The sequence below is a fragment of the Bos indicus x Bos taurus genome, chromosome 3 (genome assembly GCF_003369695.1).
Source record: "Bos indicus x Bos taurus breed Angus x Brahman F1 hybrid chromosome 3, Bos_hybrid_MaternalHap_v2.0, whole genome shotgun sequence".
In the NCBI taxonomy this organism is placed as follows: domain Eukaryota; kingdom Metazoa; phylum Chordata; class Mammalia; order Artiodactyla; family Bovidae; genus Bos; species Bos indicus x Bos taurus.
The window spans coordinates 51,348,967-51,354,966 of record NC_040078.1 but is presented as its reverse complement, the minus strand read 5'-3'; positions in this window follow the sequence as shown (position 1 = coordinate 51,354,966).

Genomic DNA, 6,000 nt, shown 5'->3' with positions numbered 1-6,000 from the left:
CCTCTTTTGTCTCTTTTTTTGTCTTTTATATTTTTTCCTACCTCCTTTCGAAGACTTGGGTTGCTTTTCTGGGTGCCTGATGTCCTCTGCTAGCATTCAGAAGTTGTTTTGTGGAATTTCCTCGGCGTTTAAATGTTCTTTTGATGAATTTGTGGGGGAGAAAGTGTTCTCCCCGTCCTACTCCTCCGCCATCTTAGTTCCTCCTTCCTTTCCAGTATTCTTGCCTGGAAAATCTCATAGACAGAGGAGCCTGGTGGGGTACAGTCCACAGGGTTGCAAAGAGTTGGACACAACTGAGTAGCTCACACTTTTCATTAGTGCTTAAGAGGTACCAGACATTGTAATAAAAGAAAGAGATTCATCAGTGAACAAAAGAGAAAAAAAGTCCTGCTGTTGTGGAGTTTACATTCCAGTGAGAGAACAAAGGCTATAAACAATAAAGATAGTAAGTACATACATTATACAGCAGGTTATAGGGTGACAAATGCTATTAAAAAAAAACAAAACAAGCTAAGACAGATCAAGAATGGTTCTAGTTTTAAATGAGCAAATCAGGGTGGGTGGGTTTAACTGGAAAGATGACAGAGCTCAGATTTGAAGGGCAGAGAAAGTGAGTTAAGAATATATGGTTGGCGGTGGGGGTTGGGCAGGGGGCTGGCTGAGTGGTAAAGAATCTGCTTGCCAATGCAAGAGACACGGGTTTGATGCCTGGTCTGGAAGATCCCACATGCTGAGGAGCAACTAAGCCCATGTGCCACAACTATTAAGCCTGTGATCTAGAGCCCAGGAGCCACAACTGTTGATCTCATGTGTCACAACTACTGAAGCCTGTGTGCCCTATGGCCTGTGCTCTGCAACAAGAGAAACCACCACCATAAGAAGCCCACACTAGAGAGGAGCCCTGCTCTCTGCAACTACAGAAAAGTTCACACAGCAATGAAGACCCAGCACAGCCAAAAATAAAATAAATAAAATTATATATATGTAAAAAGAATATGTCTGGGGGGAAAACACTTTAGACAGAAGAGCTGGTGCAAAAGCACGAGCATGCCTGGTAGCTATGAAGAGCAGGAAGGGAGTCATTGTGGAACAGAAGAAGCAAGTGAGAGAGAGAGTAGTAGGAACAATAGGGAAACTGGATCACATAGGACCTTGTAGGTCATCATGAGGACTTTAGCTTTAATTCTGAGAGCTGAGAGCCATTAGAGGGTTTTAAGCAGAGGGAAAACAAAATCCATGGCCTGCTTTAACCAGATTACCCTGGTTGCTATATTGAAAAATGACTTTAGGGAGCAAGGCATACATAAACATGGAAACCTGTTAGGAGGCTAATGTAATAATCCAGATGAGAGTTGATACTGGCTCAGACAAGGGAGGTGGTTGGGCTGTGAATATATTAATATTCTGAAAGTACAGGCAAGATTTTCTGATGAGTGAGATGGGGCAAATAAGAGAGAGGCAAGGTATTTAAATTTAACAATAGGAAAAATGTGAGTTATTAACAGAAATGGGGAAGACTAGGGGTGATATAGGTTTGCAGGGGAAATTAGACGTTGTCTTGATCATGTGAAATTTGAGATGTCTGTTAGTGGAAATATTAAATAGGCAGTTGTTTATACCAACCTGAAGTTCAGGAGAAAAACTAAGGCTGCAGATAGAAATTTGGGATTTGTTAGCATACTGATTGGAGAAAGCAATGGCACCCCACTCCAGTACTCTTGCCTGGAAAATCCCATGGACAGAGGAGCCTGGTAGGCTGCAGTCCGTGGGGGTCACAAAGAGTCAGACACGACTGAGCGACTTCACTTTCCCTTTTCACTTTCATGCATTGAAGAAGGAAATAGCAACCCACTCCAGTATTCCTGCCTGGAGAATTCCAGGGATGGTGGAGCCTGGTGGGCTGCCATCTATGGGGTCGCACAGACTGAAGCGACTTAGCAGCAGCAGCAGCATACTGATTACATCTAAAGCCATGAGTTGATGAGATCACTGAGGGAGTGAATAAGTGGACTCTTGAACAACATAAGGGTTAGGGGCACAATTAGAAATCTGTATACAACTTTTGACTCCCCCAAAACTTAACTGCTAAGAGGCCACTGTTGACTAGAAATCTTACCAATAACATGAACAGTTGATTAACATATTATATGTGTGATATGCACTACAATAAAGTAAGCTGGGTCTTCCCTGGTGACTCAGACAATAAAGAACCTGCCTGCATTGCAGGAGACAGCGCCTTGATCCCTGGGTTGAGAAGATCCCCTGGAGAAGGGAATAGCTACCCAAAGCCAGTATTCTTGCCTGAAGAATTCCTTGGACAGAGGAGCCTGGCAGGCTACAGTCCATGGGGTGTTAAAGAGTCAGACATGACTGAGCAACTAACACTTTCAAAGTAAGCTAGAGTAAAGAAAATATTGTTAAGAAAATCATAAGAAAAAATACATTTACAGTACTGTACAGTATTTATTGATACCATAAGTTTACACCATTTATTTACAAGATGAATCATGTCAGTACCTATATCAGTACTGTCTTTTTTGTTGTTGTCTTTTCAGTGCTTGGGCTCTCTCTCTAGTTGCCCTGAGGCATGTGGGATCTTGCTTCCCCTGTGAAAGTGAGTCATGTCTGACTCTTTGCGACATCATGGACTCCTCAGTCCTTGCCAGGCTCCTCTGTCCACAGTGATTCTCCAGGCAAGAATCCTGGAGTGAGATCCATGCCCTCCTCCAGGGGATCTTCCCAACCCAGGGAACGAACTCAGGTCTCCGTCATTGCAGATGGATTCTTTACTGTCTGAGCCACCAGGGAAGCCCATTAGTTCCCCTATCAGGGATCAAACCCACATTCCCTGCATTGCAAGGTGGATTTTTAAACCACTGGACCACCAGTAAAGTCCCAATACTGTCTTATGTGATACAAAACACTGTAGATGTTATATGTATTACTAACATTAGGCATTAAAATTGAAAAGATAATGTGAAAATAAATTAATTTTTATTTACAGGTATAACAATTCATGCACTGATAACAAAGCAGCAATATGATTGCTCTATGGTAGCCTAATGTTTTTGACACAATTACTTCATGGTCGGCCATGGTTCCATGGTGTAATGATGAGTGCTCTGGAATCTGAATCCAGCAATCCGAGTTCAAGTCTCTGTGGGACCTTTTCCTTTGGGCCACACGGATCGATTTTGGGGCTTCCTAGGTGGCTCAGTGGTAGAGAATCTGCCTGCCAATGTAGGAGCCACAGGAGATGTGGGTTTGATCCCTGGGTCAGGAAAATTCCCTACAGGAGGAAATGGCAACCCACTCTAGTATTCTTGCCTGGGAAATCCCATGGATAGAGGAGCCTAGCAGGCTACAGTCCATGGGGTCACAAAAGAGTCAGATATACTGAATGACTGAGCATGTACTTCATGGTAACCTAGCCTATACACTAATGAACGAATCATTATAAACATTTTATGGCACTCTTATTACAGGCATTATAATACAATACTGGAAACATTGTTACTTAAACACACACACACACACTTACCTGTGATAATAAGCTGATATTGCAGTTTCTCCAACCATGAGAAAGAGGCATACTATATGGTAATGTAATTCTTTGAAAGCAAAGTTATGGAACAGTAAGAAAACTAACACTATTAATTTTACATTAACTATCACTCTTCTTGGATTTCCTTGGTGGTACAGTGGATAAGAATCCGACTGCCAATGCAGGGGACACGGGTTTGATCTTTGGTCTGGGAAGATTCCACATGCCTCAGGCAACTAAAGCCTGTGTGGCGCAACTGATGAGCCCATGTATTGCAACCACTGAAGCCCAGATGCCTAGAGTCTGTGTTCTGCCACAAGAGAAGCCCCCTCAACGAGAAGCCTGGACACTGCAACAAAGAGTAACCCCTGTTTTTTTTAACTAGAGAAAACCTGCGTGCAGCAACAAAAACCCAGCACAACCAAAAATAAATAAATAAAATATCACTTATGTCTATGTAAAGACAGACTAGTATTTACATATATTTTATGCATTCATGACATGCCTAATTTTTTTTCTGTATCTCTAGCTTAATGACTTGTAAGTTTTTTCAAATTGTCACACTTCTCAAAAAATTTTTCCAATATTTTTATTGAAAAAAATTAGTGTATAAATGGACCCATGCAGTTCAAGAGTCAACTGTTTGGTGAGAGAATAAACAGATGCAAGGATTGCACTTGGGGGTGCTCCCAAGAGTTTGAATATTGAGGAAAAAACAATAAAGGATGTTGCAAAGTGGCCTGTGAGCTTAGAGGAAAAGCTTGAGAACTTGGTGTGGGAAAGCCAAGGAGGAACATGTTTCCAAGAGAAGGAAGTGATCAACTGCAACAAATTATGCTGATTGACTAAGTAAAATAGTATTGAAAACTGCTGAATTTAGCAAGGATCTTAACAAGAGCAATTTCTGTGGCATGGAGGAAATTTAAAAAGCCTAACCAGTATGTTTAAGAAAGAATGGGAGAAGAGAGGTTAAGAACAGAAATTATAATCCTTTTGAGTTTTACTGTAAGGAGAGCAGAGAAATGGGATGGTTAGTTGGAGCTGGAAATTGGATCAAGAGATTTTAAGATGGGCGAAATAACAGCACATTTATTTGCTATTGAGAATGGTCCAATGTAGAGAAGAAAATTGTTATTGTGCAAGATACAGGATAGAATTGCTGGAACTGTGTTCTTGAGTAAACAAGAGTTGGGGTCTAGTGTCCACCTGGAGAACTGATCTTATATAACAGCATGAATAGTTCATTTAATATAATTGGAGGGAAAGCAAAATTTGTGGGCACAGATGATGAAAGATGAATACATATGTTTATGTGCCTCCATGGAAGCTCATTTCTGGTGATCTTATTTATCTCATTTAAATAGTAAACAAGATCTACAGCTGAAAGTAAGGACGAAGAAGAGATCTGTAGAGAGGAAAAGCTATGAAACAGTTATCTACAAGAGTGGGAGAATGAATGGACTGGGCAAACAATACAATTGCCTGATATAAGGGAACATTTAAACAATAATGAAACAGCAGGTAAACCTATTGAGTACTCATGTTTTAAGCACTATTCTAAAAGACTGACATAATCAACCTATGAACTGCAGAATTATTATTCTTATGTTAATATATGAAAACTGAGAAGTCTCATGGCTGAGTAAACGCTGGAGGCATGATACGAGCCAAGTTGTTTGACTCCACAGACTAGGCTCATTCTTCTACGAAATCAAATATTTGTTGATTGATTGAATGAAGGGAAAAGGGATAAATTAAAGACAGGAAGAACAATCAATGCTATCTCCATGGTATGTGACTATCTAAGTCATTTTTGCTACACATGTGACCTATATGTTGTGTTCCAGATCTTCTAACTGGGTCCGTATGTGCAGAAGGAGAGGTAGAGGTAGGGATGTGGTCTATACATTTGAAAGACTTAGGCTTGAACCCCGGCTCTTTTATCACTAGCTATATTTTCAAAGCCAGTAACTATTTCTCTGAGCTCCAGTTTTTTTAAATAACGTATGTTTTACAGCCTTTATGGAGAAGATTAATATAATCATTTATGTAAAGCGCCTGCTATAGTACCTACAGAGTAGGTACTCTCAATATCATTAGTTTTGTTTTCCTTCCGTATTCTGGTGTGTTATCCAAAAACTTCAGTATCCTTCCCAGCACAGACCCTTCTTTGCATTTGTCAGTTTCCCTATCACAACTGGAGTCTCTGCTTTCAACCCAGCTAAGACTCCTTGTAGAATCACAGTTGAAGAGGGAACTGCCATCCTGCACTCCGCCTGCTGAAACCCTCTTCTGTTTAATCTTGGATGTCTCCTCTGCTACTGCTACTGCTAAGTCACTTCAGTCGTGTCCAAATCTGTGTGACCCCAAAGACAGCAGCCCACCAAGCTCCCCCGTCCCTGGGATTCTCCAGGCAAGAACACTGGAGTGGGTTGCCATTTCCTTCTCCAATGCAT